This window comes from Diadema antillarum, unplaced genomic scaffold, assembly GCF_040938485.1.
Source record: "Diadema antillarum isolate AM-2024a unplaced genomic scaffold, OU_Dant_1.0 seq00000403_RagTag, whole genome shotgun sequence".
Taxonomy (NCBI): domain Eukaryota; kingdom Metazoa; phylum Echinodermata; class Echinoidea; order Diadematoida; family Diadematidae; genus Diadema; species Diadema antillarum.
In genome coordinates this window covers 176333-198915 of record NW_027271393.1, presented here as the reverse complement: position 1 = coordinate 198915, position 22583 = coordinate 176333, and positions in this window count along the sequence as shown.

The window sequence follows — 22583 nt, the reverse complement described above, 5'->3', positions numbered from 1 at the left end:
AAAAAAAAGATAAATCAAATTTGTTAGAAAATACTTTAGATTATACATTAAAATATCAACTCAGCAAGACAGTTAACAGTTCACGTAATATGCCGCTTGGATTTTCTTGGTTTGACTGTTTGAGTTCCTTGAATAATTTGATAGTTTAATGACGATTATTTGTAGGAGTGGCATGCGGTTCAATTTCCGTTAGCAGATCCTAATAAAGTTTTCGAAAGAGTCGTTTGGGTCAAGTAAGTTATTTCTATTGTGTCTGTATTAATATGAATGCTGTTATTCTAATCAACATTTTAGAGTAGATTTGCATAATTTATTACAAGTGTTTATGGATCGCATCATACATTTAGTTATCTAATCTGCTCTCCTTCGCCTGTTTATCTTTTTTGTTTCAAACTAAAACGAGTCAACGAGTTTTTATTTGCGGTGTTTTACATCTGACATGTTATGCATCTGATTAAAAAGGTGGATTAACTCTGTTTTGAAATATGTTGAATAAATCAAATGGTTTGCTTACTGTCGGGTAAATGAATAAAATTAGTTTATTCAATTAGAATGCACTGAAATAATGTGAGTTGAGTAAGAGAGAAAATGAACATGCTTCTTCACACTCCTGCTAGAAGGAAACCAGAAGATGCAAAATAGGGAAGTTCGAAATAGAAGGCAATATCTAGAACGGTTTTGCAACTACACTTAATGATGGCAAAACAGTATCACAGTACCAAAAGAAAAGAAAAGAAAAACAACTTGCGATGACAAATTCTAAATTCTTCGTGCAAGACGAGGGCGTATTTTATGTTGTAGGCCCTATACGAGGAAATCGGTGGAAAAGTAACATATAGTTCCTGCTGACTGCTGAAAGCTATATAATCAATCAGCTTACTTAGCAATTGTCAATCAGTTGCAAATAGATTAGCTGTTTTCAAAAGTTCGCTTTCTTCATTTCATGAAGTATACAATGTCAACGTACACTGACCATCGATAATGACCTTGTTAAAAACACTATTAGCGTTGTTGATACTTGACTTAATGCCATGTGCACTTTTCGTGTACGTCGAGATGAATATGGATAAAGTAGATTGTTTCGAATACAAAACAGTAAGTGGGAGCCATACAGAAAGGCACTGACCCTGCTCACCCATAATTATGCTCGAGAGTAATCTGTATTAGAGACTATACAAACAAATAAACTAAGAAATAAAGCAATTTGACAGGGCATAAAAGGGCAAGGCCTTGTAGAGTAAAGATGAAAAAAACCATACAAAGAGCTGAATGACGTGCAGGCTTAATCGAAAGAGTGGTTACGAATAATTTTGTGATTTTAAAATGTGTATTCTGGATTACAGAAGGCATATTCTCTGCAAATCCCACAGAACACCAAACCTGTTATCGTCACAACATGTCAACAAAACGGATTTGAATTAGTCATTCAGTACACTATATGATAGGATACAGACCTGCATTTATCACGCATCCTTTGCCGCAGGCTTGGTCAGAAGAATCCCGAGAATGGTGAATTTAGAGGTTTGTGAAGGAATTGTAAAGGCAATTTCTGTGAACTTTGTAGGGAATGTCCATCCCTACGCGACAGTGGGAGAAAGCACGTTTGTTAATTCATTTTCAACAAAAGGAAAAACTCCTTTCATTAAAAACAGGCCTGAACTCCGATCAATTACTCAAGATTGCTCAAAAACAATTTCTCTTCAAAATGACCTTTTAATAATTACATATTACCTTACTAACGAGTCAAGCAGTAGCAAAAAAAGTCATATTTTCGAAATACATAGAGAGAAAAATGACCGAAATCTTGTATCATTTTACTTCTGTAATGCTTTTGAGAGCTCTTCCACACCTTATTTTTTGTTCGATGTGACTGCATTGACTTATCTCACGCTGAACCAAATCAAATCAAATCAAATCAAATCGAATAATTGTTGACACCCTGTACTTGAAGCCATAAGCCCTTGCACAATATCTATTGTTTGTCCGATGTGACTGAAGTGAATTATCTCAAACTAACCCAAATCAAATCAAATTACTCAACACAAATCAAAACTCACACACAAATTAAGCTCAACCCCTCTCAACACTCAAGTGTACCTATAGATGTTAGGACTGGTAATCCGAAAAGGGTTCATTATATTCCGAACATTATTTTGTGGCGTTATTCCGAAAGGTGGTACATTGTATTTCCGATAGCGAAAAAGGTTCGTTATTCCGAAGGTTCGTTTAATCCGAAAATGAAAAGGAGGTACGTGCTAATGAACTTTCGGAACACGAACCTTATTTCATTTTCGGCTTTACCAATCTTCGGAATGACGAACTGTTATCCTTTTTTTTTCTTCAGACACGGCAGATTATCATCAGCATGGGAACAAAAGATTCAATCGCACTGACGCATTATTACCGCGGGGGCATTTAAAATGGAAAGAATAATATATTCATGCTTGTTTTCCTTTTATCCCTTGCGGTTACGGTAAGAGTATACAGGCTAAAGAAGCATTAGGGAGAGCAGGCATATCTCTTCAAAAAACAACATTTCAGACCTGTTATCATATCCTCTTGAAAAGGTATTGACGGGAGTAATAATTCGAGCTCATGAATATCACATAAAATGGCTTAAAGGGACCGAAAGAACAGGTACGCGAGGGAGAGAGATAGAGAGGGAGAAAGAAGTAGAAGAAGAGAGAACACAACACGCAAAGCAGCCTATGACAAAAATTTGGTTAACATGATAAAAATATTTCCTTGTAGAGGCGGCCTTTGAGGTATTTTGTTATTGCCAAAAACTGCCGTTCAAAATCCTCATTTGAGCACTTTGGTGACTCAGTAATGATAAGGAGGGGTCAGCCATGTGGTGTTCTTACCTTTCGACAAATTGCTCGTGAATGCAGAGAAGGGTAAAATTTCATTTCCAACTAATTTTTGTAACACTCTTGTAAAGGTTATTGGTGATTTTTATCTTAACTGGCAAATATCTATCCAGTTAAATCATATGAATACAAACGTGATTGTGTAGAAAAGGTGGAATTATCCACTCTTATACGGATATCCGTTTGCTTGCGTAAGTGAGACGGCAAGCTGTTTAGCTACAGATTTCTCTTTTTTCCTTTAAATTTGATGCAATCCTTACCTGTGTAAAGAAATTAAGAAAAATAATCAAATCCGAAATTATTGGAACTAAATCTTTAGTCTGATAGTACTACACACTTAAAGAGGATAATGATATATATATATATATATATATATATATATATATATATATATATATACATAATATATATAACATATATATGTATATATATATATATGATATACATATATATATATATAATATATAACACATATATGTGTATATATATAATATATATATATAATATATAACATATATATGTGTATATATAATATATATATATATACATATAAAATCCATATATATATATAGAGAGAGAAATAAAAGCAAAACATTAAATCAACATATTATATACTTATATACATGTATATATGTGTGTTGATTTCATGTTTTGCTTTTGATACACAGTCACTAGCCAAACGGAGTTTTCTAAGTGCGTCCCCCTCCCCCCCCAAAAAAAAAGAAATAGTCATCCCCCGTTCTTAATTCCACCATCACTAGTTAATTAGTTTATGATAATGATAATATTGATAATAATGTTCATGATAAAACTTATCATGATCTTCTTTAAGGGTAGCCCCTTCCGTGTTGCCATTGCTCTACATGCCATTACTATTTAAATTGTTGCTATGTATCCATCTATACGCATAGCTCGATTGGGACATGTAGTGGGTAAAAGCATCTTGTACAAAAGCTGTACAAGGATGTAGGCACTTGCCGAGATTCGAACTCGGAACCTCTGAATGAAAGTCCTGAGTCTTATCCACTATGCCACAGTGCATCATTCTATTATCAATGTCTATCATTCCATCTTATTATTCATTTAAACTATAGGAGGGAACCTTGCAAGTCATGGCTTCAAGTACTGGGTGTCAATGATGAACCATCTGCGTATTGTAACAGCTTTCAGCGTTTCTCCATTTGTACTCAAACTGCAGAATTACAGACTTTAAGTGACGCATTAGGATACCCGTTATTTCATTCACATACAGAAACAGGTAACGAGGCCATTACAAAGCCTGGCGATGATCCCGCCCTATTTCAAACCTGTGTAAACAGTGTTTGTCATCCAATACGCACAAAAGAAGCATTTTTATGCAATAGCTTAGCTGAGTCAATTCAAGGAGATTCATGCCAAAAAACAACAACAGACAAGCAAATCCGAAACATAAGAAGGGTCTGCTTTTCTCTTTCTCAATATACCATATAAAGAGCTGTAGGCAAATGATTGACTTGTATCGATGCGTGTTTGCCTTGTAGTGTTTACAATAACCACGAATGATCATTAGATAAGTAATTTACGGAATACTCATGACGCCATAAGTGATGATTTAAGATAAATGCAGTACAGTTTTAAGCCTTTTCATGGCGTTTTTCAACAAGTTCTTAACTGAAATCCTACCTACAAGGATTCATTTACAGACAGTCTATTCTTTGTGTGTGTGTTTTTTTCATTTGTCGTATTTCCTTCATTGTCACTCAAAAGGATTTATGATATCCTGCAATGTTCTCTATTCCTACTCTCACTGTATATATTACTTGATACAGATTTGTATAGAAGGTATCATGCTTTTAAGATGCTGGTAGTATCTTCGGTCAAAATATGTTATCACATGTCATATATGTTATCACACTGCAGCCTGTGCTTCAATTTCACGTCAATTGATGACGCAGTAGTCATTCATTAAAAGAACAAGATACGTCATATGCACGTTGAATGTTTCGAAATAATTTTACTCCTTAAAACAATCGTTTATGATATTCGAAAGCTATAATATACCAGCAAATAGATAACAGAATCTACTCTGGACGATTCAAGCCGCGTTAAGTTATGCAATTATTCATGGATATCTGATGACATAGGACAAAGGAAAGCACAACGTACAAAGAAGATATTGTGCATGAGGCACTCCGACAGTTCTAAATTATTCTTATGAGTAAAGAGAGCTTAGTGTAGAGTGATGAATTCAATGCAAAAGAATATTGATGCGTCACTGGATATATTATAGTGATATCACCATATAGCGATATCTCATCGTTATGGTAGAGGGAATAGCAAGTTGCCTGAAGCAAACGCGGCGATCCCCATTTCCACGATGTGCGAATTCAAAGACTTCATCGGATGTTCGAAAACACACATTGCTAACCAATCCAAGAAGCCTATCTCAGATGCAAGCTAACGAACGGATGTATGCCGCAAATTGTCGTGAGCGACAACTTAACTTCTATTTATTTTTCCCGTCACGAGAACGCAGTTGCAAATTAGTAGTTTTCTACTTTCTTCTCCGCGGTCTATTTTTCGGTGATATGGATGGTGATCTATAACAACATCACCTTGGAGCGTTTTGATATTCCCAGGGTCATTTTTACCTTGAAAACACTCCCAATAATTTTCACCAGGGATTGAAATAGCCGGATGGCGTGAACGTGGTTTGCCTTTGCGCATTGTATGTCCCCTTTTATGTCATCGTTGGTAAGCACTTGCTTATAAGACTCGCATCGTTTCATACAGAATGTGTTGTAGTCTGTGAAAGTGTAAATAATTCTTGTCTGTGTGTATGTGTTTGTAGGAAGGTGGATGTTATAGAACAGCTCACTTGAATAGTCCAGTAATATATTGCATTGTTCTTTATTTGTTGTTGTTGTTGCCTCAGCAAAACAATGACATGGATGATCAATAGACTCAAAAATTATGATCACATATGAATAAATGGAAAAAATAAAGAAATATATATATCAAGATGCGAGAAGGGGTCCCGACCGTGTACAGAACCAGTGTAGCTCCTTCATTATTTATTCAGTGCGAGAAGATAAGAGCATTCGCGGACGTAGCTAGTGATCAACGTATGTGGTTTATATATGATTTATATATATGAAGAGCTTGCTTCCAAAAGGCGCTAAATCCATCATTTTTTAGTGGATTATCAACAATAGCAAACAATGAATATATGCCCTCAGAAGTCAAATACTACTTGTTTATAATATTGATTAAAAATCCCTAGTTGGCCATCCCATCGCAGTACAAACGGAAGAAAGGTTATGTTTTATGTTTAATCTTATGTTTTAAGTTCACGCTATCCGGCTATTTCAATCCCTGGTGAAAATTATTGGGAGTGTTTCCAAGGTAAAAATGACCCTGAGAATATAAAAACGCTCCAAGATGATGTTGTTATAGATCACCATCCATATCACCGAAAAATAGACCGCGGAGAAGAAAGTAGAAAACTACGAATCATTTGAGTGGTCCACAATTTACAAGCATGCTTTTCAGTGGACCTCTCAATTCTTTCTCGTTTTTTTTTTCTCCAGACATGGCTTTGTATTTTGCCGGTATGCATGTATAATTTTGTAATATAGTTAACTATCATTTACCATGTAAAGTCGAATTACATGCCTATGTTATATCTTCTGATTCATTTCGTGTTATGTTTGCCGAAAAAGAGAGAAAGAATGAAATAAATGAAATGAAAAAAAAAGAAATGAAAAGCTTAATCTCTTCAGATTCATCAACTGAATAGATATTCTAAAATGAAAGTACCAACCCGTATGCACTGCTGCTATTTATCAACTTGATTTATGTCATTGTAGTGTTACTATTATTTTTCTATCATTGGTATACCCTAAACGTTTTTCAAGGAGACAAGGTGAAACAACGCAACAGGAGTCCAGAGCAAATTGAAATGCTTCCTCTTGTCAAATATTCCAGCGCATTTGTAAATCTACGGGAGATATGCAGATTTTCCAATTATGTTGAATACCTTTTTTTTTTCATAGATTTTTACTCTGTGACTTTAAACTCGTATGAATTCGTAAAGAGGTCATAGGTGGAAAATATGGCCGTGCATATTTACTCATACATATATTCGCGCACACTATTTTCTTTATTCATATATTGTTCCATGATAGGAAAAAATAACATACTAAATAAATGTGTCACTCATCAATGCTTTATGCATGATATGTATATGTATATATGTATATATATATATATATATATATATATATATATATATATATATATATATATATATATAAACCCTTCAAAAAAAGTTTGGAAATCTGACTTCAGCTGTAAATTTCTCCAGTTTGTAAGCATTGTACAATACATGCTTGATATCAATGGAAGGATCATCAAATTCTCTTTGAAATGATATCCTACTCATTATATGATTATGCTATCAAGTAAAGGGCTGTACTCAAAAGTGTCTGATAAGGTCTGCATTGAAAAGCTGCAAAATGAACAAGAACTGTCCGTATGAATGAGAATGGTCGTAAAGAGTAAATAGAGAACATGTTCTTTTGTGTTATGTCTTTTGTTCTCAACTGGTCAGCCATGGAGGCAAATTTCAATAGACATCTTAACTTCACATTCAAGTTTTCAGTGGTGCCATGCCAGGCAATTTTGATAGTTCATCATGTTTTATGGTTGTACATCATGCCACGTGTAAGCAATGTTCAAAAAGCAAATTGAAGCTGAGATGCTTCAAAAAGATGACAACGCAAGACCACATAGAGCGAGACTTGTGCGCAACTTTCTCGAGAGAGAGGGCATCACTAGAATGGACTGGCCTGCATGCAGCCCCGACCTCAACCCCATAGAACATCTTTGGGATCAACTTGGCCGAGCTGTGGGGAAGAGGGTCACAAATGCAACGACATTGGCAGGACTCCGTCAGGTATACTGGTTGACAAGTGGAACGCCATTCCTCAGCAGTGAATCACGAAGCTAATCAACAGCATGAGGACACGGTGCCAAGCAGTGGTGCAAGCACTTGGGTCGTCCACCAGATACTGAGCCCCGATCATGTTCATTGACAATTATAAAGACAAAGTAAACATAAAGTAAAGACAAAAATAACGACAAAATGAAGACCAAATAAAGATTAAACTCCAATAAAACCAAGACCATGCCATTTCACTTCTTTATGTCTTTGTTGTGGTTAATGTGGTGAGCTTCTGTGAGATAAAATGGTTTGAGTCATGATCGTTTGTGTTTGTGTGTGTGTGTGTGTTTGTTTATCTGTTTGGTTGAACGCATACATGTTTCACTAGATAAAAATGCTGATGTTACAGTAAATGAACACCAAAGAAACAATGGGGAACTCACTCATAACGAGGAAACTCCATTAAGAACGTCAAAAAATGGGCCATTTTGCAGCTTTTAAATCCTGATTTTACCTCATATTTGCAGGCACTGCACCTTCATGTATACGATAATCATAACAAGTATGGTATCATTTTAAAGAGAATTAAACAATCTTTGTGTGGTACTATGCAAAGCACAAAATCTTAATGAATCATTTCTAAGGAAAATGAGAAATGATTGATCAAACTCAGATTTCCAAACTTTTTTGAGGGGTTATATATATATATATATATATATATATATATATATATATATATATATATTATAAAAGCTGTAAAAGCGATCCCTCGCATTTATTCCAATTTTGATTTAAATCCTTTGGGTTTATGTCAGGTTAATGTGTGTGTGTGTGGCACACATACACACACTATAGCTTCTGACCACACGAGCAAAGAGAATTAAGGCCTTTCAATAGCTCAGTCGGTAGAGCACCGGTCTAGTAATCCGAAGGTCTCGGGTTCGAATCCCGATGAAAACCCATTTTCTTTGCTCAATGTTTTATATATATATATATATATATATATATATATATATGTATCATCGATTATATATAACATAAAATTAGCATCCGGGTTTTTACCCTAAACATAAAAAAGATAAGTGTCAACTAATGAAAAAAAAAAGTATAGGGACGTAAAGTTTATACACCAAGAATAAAAAAAAGAACAAATAAAAGAGAGAGATGAATAGACTGATATAGCAGGGACGAACCAAAGGAGTAAAGCAATGACTGCAAGGAAGCAATTTCGTAGAATGGGGAATAGATAAGGAAGAAAGGACAATGCCAAGTGCTAAAGGATTCAAAGGACCCCCCCCCCCCCCTTAATGAAACGACCCAGGACTCAAGGGGGCGCTCTAAGCTTACACATTTGCCATGCAGTTCTGAAAGTCCAAATAGAATCGATTCATCCCGTGAGTATGTCGAAACTGGTCAAAATGTCAATCCAGTCCAGCTTTTGACTCAGCTGAAATACCTCGCGCAAACTGTTGAATGTGAACAGAAACAGCAAACAATAGAGCGCCATCTATCTTCGATAATGCCAATACATACAAGAAGGGGAAAAAAAATCTCCAAAATGATTCTTTGACATTATAAATATTATATAAAAAAGATATTCCGTAAATATTCATTTGTGATGGGAGTGCCTTGATATTTTCAGATTTTCTTTTAACTTATTTGGCTGACATTGCATATACCATACTTGCGATTGTAAATGTGTAGATATGTTTTTACTATCTAGGAAATACTGTGGCACTTTGTGTGTGACTCGATGATATGAGTTCGTATTTGACTGTATATATGGCCGTATATGTTACTCAAAGCTGTTTGGAGGCACACCAGAGAAAGAGAGAGAGAGAGAGAGAGTGTGAGTGTGTGTGTGTGTGTGTGTGTGTGTGTGTGTGTGTGTGTGTGTGTGAGGAACTTGTAAGTTAACGGAAATGATAGGCTTGATATCCGTCACAACAAACAGATCACGAAATCCAATGTAATTGATTAATCTTTGAAATGCTCGTGATTTGTGACAAAATGAATAACTACAGAGTACGTACATATGCATAATTCTATTTATATTATATGATATCATGTAATGTATATATAATATATTATATACAGAAATAGCAATGATAATGTCACAACAGAGGAATGCATTAAATGCCAATCTTAATTTTAATTAAAAATCCGAATTTTCGGGGGTCCTCCCCCTTCGTCAGGAATGGCAGTGTGAATGATGTCCGGATGATATTCACACTGTCATCCCTGACGAAGGAGGAGGACCCCCGAAAATTCGGATTTTTAGTTAAAGTCAAGATTGGCATTTAATGCATTCCTCTGTTGTGACATTATTATTGCTATTTCTAGTACTGCCAATACGCGGAGCAACTACAATATATATTTATAAACATTATATATATATATATATATATATATATATATATATATATATGTGTGTGTGTGTGTGTGTGTTGGACTTCGAATATTATTACGAGACATGAAAACTCGTCACATTGAGGACGAGTTAGGTGATACGCTTGTGGTCATCAGATGACAGTCATCTGTGATCGACAAAGAAAAGAATGTGATATAGGCACCTTGAAGTTATATTGAGCGTGCATGCGAAACCGTTTCTGTAACCACTCGGCCACGGGTCATCCACGGAAATGGTAAGACAAAAAAAACAAAACAATGTATAGATATAACAGGGGGAAAGTCAATGCCCACTCAACTAACGTGGCCGTGTGAACATCTATTGCATTGCTAGACGGAAAAGCGGCCTTGTAACGACTGAGGTCGCTATGCCATTTCTGGCAACTTGGGAAAAATACGTCCCGCAGACATAAAACCTATAATCGGCTGGTTTTGATACCTTGCCTTTAATCACAATTTTCAGTGTAATGACGTCATCAAATTACAAAACAATGACATCGTCTTGAAAGACAATTGTTCAAAGTACAACACCTCAGTCGTCGTCATTACATACTATGATCGGTTTGACAAAGTCAACCTGCAAAATGTTGCTGCAGTCGAAGCAATGTGGTCTCCAACACACAAAAAAGAGGGATATGGCGTGTGTGTGTGTCTGTGTGTGTGTATAGGTGCGTTTATATACGAACGTGATTTCTACATGGACGAATATATAATACAAATTGAAGAAAAAAAAGTAAAATAAAAAAAAATTGTTTCGTGATCTTGTGGGGTTCGAACCCGCAACCTCACGTCTCTGAGACGGCGCCTTTAACCACTCGGCCATACGTCTCGACGAGAAAATATGGGGAACGTAAACTTATGTATATGAAAGATACATGAGGAATCGTTTTGTCCACATTCCATTTTCATTTTCAGTTTTAAACTGCAAAATTGTCAATCTGATGAGGAGATTTCAAAGAATAAAATGCATGATTACTGCAGCTTATTGTCTCAGCTACAACATACTAAAGTTTCAGAGGAAATGAAGCAAAATCAGCTGAGATAAAGGTGCTTAAACGTTGTTAAGTCAATGCATGCTTTTAAAAAAAATCACCTCCCATAGACATAACACGTAAACTTGTCCGATTTTGCATCTTTACTTTTAATCACAATTTAAAGTATGATGACGTCATCAAATTTCAAAACCATGACATGGACTTGAAAGGCAAATGTTTAAAGGACAACATATGTGAATTTGGGATAATATTGAGCTTAAACAACAGAGATACGAGCAAATGAATGTCAGAAACAGTACCTCAAAAAAATCAATTCCACTTTTTTTATTCAAAATGACGATATGATCACTTCATCGCGTTTTCCTGGCAATATTGATACTAGGAATGTTATTTACAATTCATATGCTTTTGTAATATGCAATAGAAATATCGGGTCAACGGACGATTTAAAGAGCTATGGCGAAATAAACAAAGACATGTTTTTTCACTATATTTGCAGAAAGACGCGCGCGCGGAATTTCAACTTTGACGCCAGTGCATTCCTTTGTTATAGGTCAACATCGATCGGAAATCAGTGGATATTGTTACTCAAAGTATCAGGAATCCAAATCAGTCAAAAAAATTGCATTTTCATGTTGGTTACGCCCTCTGCGCGTGAAATTGCGCGGACGGACGCGCACGCGAGAAAATGTTTGAAACGCTTAAAATTGTCTGAAACTTCGAGATTTCCCATTGGGAAGTCGTTTTGAGCCTTTTAAAATTTTGACGCGCGCGTAGGCGCGCGTAATGAAGACCTGGGTAACTAGCGTTAAAAAGTAAGATAGAGCGTGACCTGAACTTTATGTCCACCGAAAATGATGCAGAAATGACATCTAGTTATGAAGTTATGATCGATCATGTGACAAGGTCCGAAAATCACAAAATGGCGCCTAGATGACGTCATAGATATGTTACTGTCATGAAAACCTTATTGTGGCTAGATATTGTTATGAGACATGTTGACTGAAAATTTCATGTCATTCCGTAATGTCATTGTTGAGATATTGACGACACAAAATTGTCCAGAAAGAAAGAAGAATAAAAAACGAGATATGAAACTCGTCACGCTGACGAGTTAGGTGATACGCTTGGGGTCATCAGATGTCGGTCATCTGTGCTCGACAAAGAAAAGAATGTGATATAGGCACCTTGAATTTATATTGAGCGTGCATGCAAAACCCTTTCTCTAACCACTCGGCCACGGGACATCCCCGGAAATGGTAAGGCAAAAAAGAAATGTATAGATATTACAGGGGGAAAAAGGCAATGCCCACTCAACAATCGTGGCCGCGTGAACATGTATTGCATTGCTAGACGGAAATGCGGCCTTGTAACGACTGATGTCGCTATGCCATTTCTGGCAACTTGGGAAAAATACGCGCCGTAGATATAAAGCCTATAATCGGCTGGTTTTGATACCTTGCCTTTAATCACAATTTTCAGTGTGATGACGTCATCAAAGTACAAAACAATGACATGGTCTTGAAAGACAATTGTTCAAAGTACAACACCTCCGTCGTCGTCATTACATACTATGATCGGTTTGACGAAGTCAGCCTGCAGAATTTTGCAGCAGTCGAAGCAATGTGGTCTTCAACACAAAAAAGAGGGATATGGTGTGTGTCTGTGTGTCTGTGTGTGTGTATAGGTGCGTTTATATACGAACGTGATTTCTACATGGACGAATATGTAATACAAAATTGAAGAAAAAAAGTAAAATAGCTAAGTATTTTGTTTCGTGATCTTGTGGGGTTCGAACCCGCAACCTCACGTCTCTGAGACGTCGCCTTTAACCACTCGGCCATACGTCTCGGCGAGAAAATATGAGGAACGTAAACTTATGTATGTGAAAGATGAATCGGGAATCGTTTTGTCCACATTCCATTCTCATTTTCAGTTTTAAACTGCAAAATTGTCAACCTGATGATGAGATTTCAAAACATAAAATGCATGATTACTGAAGCTTATTGTCTCAGCTACAACATACTTAAGTTTCAGAGGAAATGAAGCAAAATCAGCTGAGATAAAGGTGCTTAAACGTTGTCAAGTCAATGCATGGTTTTAAAAAAAATCACCTCCCATAGACATAACACGTAAACTTGTCCGATTTTGCACCTTTACCTTTAATCACAATTTAAGGTATGATGACGTCATCAAATTTTAAAACCATGACATGGACTTAAAAGGCAAATGTTCAAAGTACAACATATCTGAATTTGGGATAATATTGAGCTTAAACAACAGAGATACGAGCAAATGAATGTCAGAAACAGTACCTGAAAAAAAATTATTCCACTTTTTTGATTTCAGATGATGATATGATGACGTCATAATGTATTTAGGGAAATATTGACACTTGAAACGTTATTTTCAATTCATATGCTTTTGTAATATGCAATAAAAACATAGGGTCACCTGACGTTTTAAAGAGCTATGGCGAAATAAACAAAGACATGTTTTTCGCTATATTTCCACATAGACGAGCACACGAAATTTCAACTTTGACGCCAGCGCATTCCTTTGTTATAGGTCGAAATTGATCGGAAATCAATGGATATTGTTACTTAATGTATCAGGAATCCAAATCTGTCAAAAAATGTGCATTTTCATGTTGCTTACGCGCACTGCGCGCGGAAATGCGCGGACGGACGCGAACGCGCGGAACGCTTAAAATTGTCTGAAACTTCGAGATTTCCCATTGGGAAGTTGTTTTGAGCCTTTAAAAAGTTTGACGCGCGCGTACGCGCGCGTAAAGATGTCCTTGGTAATTAGCATTACAAAGTAAGATTGAGCGTGACCTGAACTTTATGTCTACCGAAAATGATACAGAAATGTCCTTTAGTTATGAAGTTATGATCGATCATGTAACATGTCCGAAAATCACAAAATGGCGCCTAGATGACGTCATAGATACGTTACTGTCATGAAAACCTTATTGTGGCTAGATATTGTCATGAGACATGTTGACTGAAAATGTCATGCTATTCCGTCATGTCAATGTTGAGATATTCACGACACAAAATGTGCCAGAAAGAAAGAAGAATAAAAAGAAAGAAAGGAAGATTTTGACAAACACAATAGGTGATACGCTAAAAGCGTATCACCTAAAAACGAGACATGAAAACTCGTCACATTGAGGACGAGTTAGGTGATACGCTTGTGGTCATGAGATGACAGTCATCTGTGATCGACAAAGAAAAGAATGTGATATAGGCACCTTGAAGTTATATTGAGCGTGCATGCGAAACCGTATCTGTAACCACTCGACCACGGGTCATCCACGGAAATGGTAAGACAAAAAAACAACAACAATGTATAGATATAACGGGGGGAAAGTCAATGCCCACTCAACTAACGTGGCCGTGTGAACATCTATTGCATTGCTAGACGGAAAAGCGGCCTTGTAACGACTGAGGTCGCTATGCCATTTCTGGCAACTTGGGAAAAATACGTCCCGCAGACATAAAACCTATAATCGGCTGGTTTTGATACCTTGCCTTTAATCACAATTTTCAGTGTAATGACGTCATCAAATTACAAAACAATGACATGGTCTTGAAAGAAAATTGTTCAAAGTACAACACCTCAGTCGTCGTCATTACATACTATGATCGGTTTGACAAAGTCAACCTGCAAAATGTTGCTGCAGTCGAAGCAATGTGGTCTCCAACACACAAAAAAGAGGGATATGGCGTGTGTGTGTGTCTGTGTGTGTGTATAGGTGCGTTTATATACGAACGTGATTTCTACATGGACGAATATGTAATACAAAATTGAAGAAAAAAAAAACAGTAAAGTAGCTAATTATTTTGTTTCGTGATCTTGTGGGGTTCGAACCCGCAACCTCACGTCTCTGAGACGTCGCCTTTAACCACTCGGCGACACGTCTCGACGGGAAAATATGGGGAACGTTATGGACTTGAAAGACAGTTGTTCAATATATAACACATTCATCGTACGTTGTCAGTTTGCTATTGACATGACGATCTATCATTTGAATATGAGGCAGGCATTAGTACCTGTATGAAATTATTATAGGCATGGTTATCAAATTGCCCTAAAATATCCTTATAATTGCCTTATTTTTACACACAGTTACGCTATCCCTTTAAACTCGTCACAGTTTAATCAGAATCATTAACATCATACATTAGTACCATATTCAGTTCCATAGCTGATCACGTTTGCTAATCAATTAAGAGTAATTGTCTAGCATGTGTCATATGGCCAACCTGTATACACACGTATATACACACACACAATGCTAAATGTATGTATCAAACATCTGTAACACAGCTTTGAACTAACTATAGGAATTATCGCTGCACTTATCATCCATACTTTTTATCACTATCTGAAACTCCACAAAAACCACTAATTGACAAATAATCATCAATACAGAAGACTGAATACCTTTTTTACAATGTATAGCTTGTTACATGTATAAATCAGCACAAAGTAACCACGACTACATTGTGTTACTGAATTAATATGAACAAATTTCATGTTGTGACAGTATACTATATCAGTTTGAAAAGCCCAACCTGCAAAACTATAATTTTGCAGCAGTCGAAGTAATGCAGTCTCCAACGCAAAACAAAGGTATACTGTGTGAGTGTGTGCGTATAGGTGTGTTTACATGCAAACGTGATTTCTACATGGACGAAGGTGTAGTACTCTATTGAAGAAAAAAAGTAAAAAAAATATATTATTTTCTTTCGTGCTCTTGTGAGGATCGAACCCGTACGTGTGCAACCTCACGTTTCTAAGACGACGCCTCTAACCACTCGACCATACGTCTCGACGAGAAAATTAGAGGAACGTAAGCTTATGTACGTGAAAGATGAATCAGGAATCGTTTGGTCCGCATTCCATTCTCATTTTCAGTTTTAAATTGCAAAATTGTCAACCTCATGAGGAGATTTCAAAGAATAAAATGCATGATTACTGCAGCTTATTGTCACAGCTACAACATAAATAAGTTTCAGAGGAAATGAAGCAAAATCAGCTGAGATAAAGGTGCTTAAACGTTGTCAAGTCAATGCATGGTTTCTAAAAAAATCACCTCCCATAGACATAACACGTAAACTTGTCCGATTTTGCGTCTTTACCTTTAAACACAATTTAAAGCATGATGACGTCATCAAATTTCAAAACCATGACATGGACTTGAAAGGCAAATGTTCAAAGTACAACATATCTGAATTTGGGATAATATTGAGCTTAAACAACAGAGATACGAGCAAATGAATGTCAGAAACAGTACCTCAAAAAAATTAATTCCACTTTTTTGATTTCAGATGACGATATGATGACGTCATAATGTAATTATGGAAATAATGATACTTGAAACGTCATGTCCAATTTATATGCTTTTGTAATATGCAATAAAAACATAGGGTCACCTGACGTTTTAAAGAGCTATGGCGAAATAAACAAAGACATGTTTTTTCACTATATTTGCACATAGACGCGCACGCGAAATTTGAACTTTGACGCAAGTGCATTGCTTTGTTATTTGTAGGAATCGATTAGAAATCAATGGATATTGTTGCTCAAAGTATCAGGAATCCAAATCTGTCAAAAAAAGTGTATTTTCATGTTGCTGACGCGCTGTGCGCGCGAAAATGCGCGGACGGACGCGCACGCGCAAAATTGTTTGAAACGCATAAAATTGTCTGAAACTTCGAGATTTCCCATTGGAAAGTTGTTTTGAGCCTTTTAAAATTTTGACGCGCGCTTACGCGCACTTAATGATGTCCTAGGTAATTAGCATCAAAAGAAGTAAGATAGAACGTGACCTGAACTTTATGTCCACAAAAAATGATACAGAAATGACCTTTAGTTATGAAGTTATGATCGATCATGTAACATGGTCCAAAAATCACAAAATGGCGCCTAGACGACGTCATAGATATGTTACTGTCATGAAAACCTTATTGTGGCTAGATATTGTCATGAGACATGTTCCCTGAAAATGTCATGTTATTCCGTAATGTCATTCTTGAGATATTGATGACACAAAATTGTCCAGAAAGAAAGAAGAATAAAAAGAAATAAAGAGAGATTTTGACAATCACAATAGGTGATACGCTGATAGCGTATCACCTAATAAAGAGAGATTTTGACAATCACAATAGGTGATACGCTGATAGCGTATCACCTAATTATAAGAAGAGGGAGTCTCGAATACGCCATCTGTAGTTCCAACAAGAAGGTGTTTATTCACAAAATTTTCAACCCGCCTCGGGCCTTCGTCAGTGTAGTGTATACTAGTACTTTTTTTTACTAGTTCTTATGATATATCATGGCCGGCGGAACCGGGGGGGGGGGGGGGGGGGGGCAGGGAGGCTCGCCCCCCCCCCCCACTTTTTGTGCACCATGCAAGGAATATATATGGTGTCATCACTTTCCCACTTTTTTTAATCCGGAAGTACGTTAGTGGCACTGAAAAGAAATAGATAGAGATCTTGAAGTGTGAGCGCGGGAAGGCTCTGTTTTTCCGCTGAAGAGCTTTTTTTCTTTTCTTTTTTTACTTGTCAGCTGAAGACACCCGGAAGTGGAAGGAGAAACATGAGCTGAAGACCTTTTCTTTTTCAGCTCATGAAACCCGGAAGTGCCCCCCCCCCCCCACTTTTGAAAACGCTTCGCTGGCCCTGTATATATACATATACATACATTCTTTAACATAAAGAAACGATTATGTATATTTTGTGAAGTGTGTGCGTGTGTATTGTAAGTAATACAATTAAACCACTCCCTACGGTGAAATTATATGAATGTATGTGGTAAATTGTAACATTTGACTTGGCTCAATTTGTATAAAACTCCACTCATATGTGTGTGAATCTCTCCAGTGAGACATAATATTCGCATGAGTCAGTGTTTCCTCTACTCGTATTGGCATAATCTCACTTAGATATGGAAATAACGGTAAACCTTCTTCTATACTGTACCTATAAGCAAACAGTGCTGTAAAAGAATATAATTTCACGTTGACGACAGACCGCATTTTATCAGCAGAAACTTTCCTAACCATAAAGGGGATCGACATCCAGATGGAGTTTATCAGATATTATATATATATATATATATATATATATATATATATATATGTTGATAAGGTAGTCCACGTGTTGGCAAGATATAAAGATAAGTAACAAAGCTGCAACAAAGTTCATGCTGTATTCACCAACGGTTTATTTCTTCTCACAAATTTTCGGGCGTCTCGCCGCCCTTTCTCAAGTGTTGATACTGAGAGAACAATAACAAAATTTTGTTATTGTTCTCTCAGTATCAACACTTGAGAAAGGGCGGCGAGACGCCCGAAAATTTGTGAGAAGAAATAAACCGTTGGTGAATACAGCATGAACTTTGTTGCAGCTTTGTTACTTATCTATATATATATATATATATATATACACTCAACCAAAAAAGTAAGTTCCCCCTAGCATTTTTGGATATATCTCAAAAAGTATTTTACCGATATAATTCAAACGGGAATGGATAGGGAATTTTATTACTCATAACATGAATGGCATATCATTGTCACCAGATATCATTATTGGTGTGAAAACATGTATTTTATGTCAAAATTGCATTGACTTTTACACAAATAATCTAACAATCACTCATGATTCTGAACTTTTAAGCATGGTTTATTGCATATTTCTCTATCTCTTTGTTTTCATGAGCATACAGTGAAGTATTCAATAATCAATATGTCGACCATCCGCTTCAATGACCAGCCGGCATCTCTTCCTCATACTGTTAACTAAAGTTTGTACTTGGCGCGGCTCAATGTTGGTCCATGCTCTCTGCAAAAAGCACATGGCTTCGACAAACATTTTCATATTGAAAAGGCCTATTGTTTAAAAAATATGCATAACATCTATTTAATAGGGAAGCACATTGTACCTGAAGAAATTCCTGAGAATTACATAACAGTTTAAAAAGGTCATTTGCTAACTTGCATAGGAAATGTACACAATATGCTTCACATAACCTTAAATGCAACTTTTTTCCCCATGCATTTTGACATAAAATGCATTTTCACACCAGTAATGATATCTGGTGGCAATGATATGCCATTCATATTATGAGTAATAAGATTCCCTATCCATTCCCGTTTGAATTATGAAAATCGGTAAAATATTTATTGAGATATATCCAAAAATGCTAGGGGGAACTTACTTTTTTCATTGAATGTATATATATATATATATATATATATATATATATATATATATATGCATCACTACAAGTGACTCGCCCGTTTATAAACACCTATACATAAGTTAATTCACGTCGACGTAGCCAATGTTAATACATCATTTAGTCCTATGTCTCTACTATAAGACGCTACCCATGTTTAATTTGCGATCCTCTTCTTAATTAATGTTCATAAGAAATGTGCTTCTCATTGCATGTCATAAATCATTTTCCTTAATCAGTAAAATTTGAGTATTACAATGGATGATAGTATGATACTGTTGACAAAAATGTCGAGGATACCAGTTATGAACTTTTAAATCTTCTCTGAGACCTTTGCCGTTGTTCATACTGAGAAAAAGATACGTGCCAGGGTCACCTGTATTTATCTCTTATAAAACTGGGGCATGCCGTGTACTGCGGATATTGTATTCTCATTGTCCCATATTTCAGATGTGATGAACTAATACCCAAACCGCGAGCAGAAAACAAGTCAGTAAGAAAATGTAGAGTTAGCCAGATGACAGCCAAGGTTCTCTTTTACCAGGGCTGCTCTAGGCTACCTAATCTATCTTCAACATGGTGTTGGTGATTGGCATGACGCGTTCATATAAGATGCCATACCAGTGACATCAGATCCCTGCAGGAAAGAGAAAGATTGGCTACTTAAAAATCATTGTATGAAGCAGGAAATGTGACCCCATTAGAAAATCCTACACCAAATGATAAAAATGATAGAAGACATGTCTTCAATATTTATTCTATATTTCCAACTACACAATAAGGGAAAAGGAAGAAGATGAATTTACGTAAGGCTTTCAAAAGTCACGAAATCGTAGTTGTTGTTTTTTGTTGGATGTGTGTGTGTGTGTGTAACCGAGATTGCCCCCCTGCAACATCGTAGGCGTTGATTACCTCATGCAGCTTAAGTCGATTTAGATGTAATCTAGTGGTCCCGCAGCGCATCATTATGCGATGACCGCAAATAAGGAGCTGTTCTGCTCACATAGTATAATATAGTGTATCGATAGGTCTTGGCTTCACAGAATATTGTAATCAGAAGGCCTTAATTGTTACCGATTATTATCTCGCTCACAAGCTAGTTTGGAACATCAGATCAAAACTTGGGTATTAACCAATCAATAAATCCAATATACAGAAAAGCGTTTGCTATGACTGCATTACTCTTTAGCTTATCATCTCAGCATGTGTATTTGCGCCATATCATAGGCATCTTTATTAAATTCTACATGATTGTGTGCTGTCTGATTACTCAGTGTTTTGCATGCTCAGTAAGTTTGCATGTGAATGTGTTTGCTTCGTAAGTCTTTATTGCGATATAGCCTAATGTATCTGCTGCCGCACATTTGCAACATAATTATATGGTTAAAGTGATCTGCTTGCATTATAAAAAAAAAGACAAACCCGAGAATCAAGGTACTTCGAGTGAGATTATGCTTGCAGAATAAATCCACTTATGCAGAGAAACAAAATGCGCTTCTCTCACGGACTGATAACGGGACACGTATCCCCGATAAATTGTGGTCAGGATAGAAATTACAAGGCTTGGGGCATGTACGTCGGTAATTTATTCACTGACATTTAGCCGAGATACATTTCATACGTTCCTTCGTTTTTGAGCCAGTTGTGCTCTCTGTTACTTCTACACACGTGTACATGTGTATCTGTGTTATCCATTCCATAGTGTCTGCGGTGTGATATAACGAAAATAGAAGAAAACTATCAAGTGCATACACCATCACACCATCACTATTTCAGGGTAAATTTATCGTTAATTGAGTATAAAAGCACATAAGATTTAAGCAAATAGTTATAAACTATATGGCGATGTGGGTTAAAAGGCAACCTGTCTTTGGATGGAGAAGTTGTTTTGAAGGTTTTTGCTTCAGTGTAGTGTCCTGAAGCGACTGGAAACTCCATAACTTACTTAGAGATGATTGATAAGGTAAATATTACAACGCGTAATAGTATTGATAGCACAGGACAAAATTTACACCATAATCAACACACAGTTGACCAACACAGGAACAACATTCGTGCGCAACAGTCGTTTATTGTATACTAACATGAATGAATGAATGTTATGACATTGACACACTATGCATACGACGACACCATTACGGCTACAGTGTAATCACCTTATCCTGTCAGACGATTCCACGTTTATGACCAATTAAAGAATATTTTCGACCTTATGCAACTACAAATAACCGAACATTAATGTTACAAGCACTTTCAAATGAAGACGTCACATGTCACAGATGTTATTATTTTGTTCCCATTGCAACCCCGCAACAAAATGTAAGTGATATTGTTTTGTTTTGTGGTGTTTTCAAGTGCACAATTACGATTGTCTGTAAAGACACTGCGAACCTGTTTTTCCTTGAGCACAATACGGGTACTAGCGGTAAGTGGTACATTTTCTTGATTATTCTCAACTACCTATCGTAAACTACGTTTTCGTGTTCGCGTGATAAGCTGGCATATTGAAAGGCCGGTGATATCGAAAGTGTTTTGGTCAATATACAAAGTGTAGTTCGATAGACCATATTTGATTGTATATATCCATGTAGCAGTACATATTATGATTCTCCGCATTTTTACATCTTGAAAACTCGAAAGCGTTAACTTTTCAAAGAGCAAAACTATTTGATCAGCCTTATCAAACTGTAAAGGGTTTGTGTCTTATTTAAACCTAATTTCATGATCGATTTGTTCAATTCTTTTTAATGGAATGGTTTCAACTTTTGACAGGGGTGGCGATTTTGTTCGCATGAAGAAACGGGCTTATACAAAATTCTTCAAGTTTTAAACATAAACTACTGACAAAGAATGTTTCTAACAAGCAGAATCCTTACTCCAGGCTTTCCTGACAAAGCAACAGATTTCACGTATCGAAACGTATTTACAATGAACAGATGAAATAAATAAATGACTAGATGGCTGTACGTCCTTCGGGGAAATATCCAGAAATGTGAATACTTACGTAAACAAGTACTGGTAAATCATTTTGTTATTGCTTGAACAAGAGGTTGTAAAGGCCAAAATGCGTTCTTACAGTAACGTACAATGATGTAAACAAGTCGAACAAGTTGTGACATAGCTCCATATATA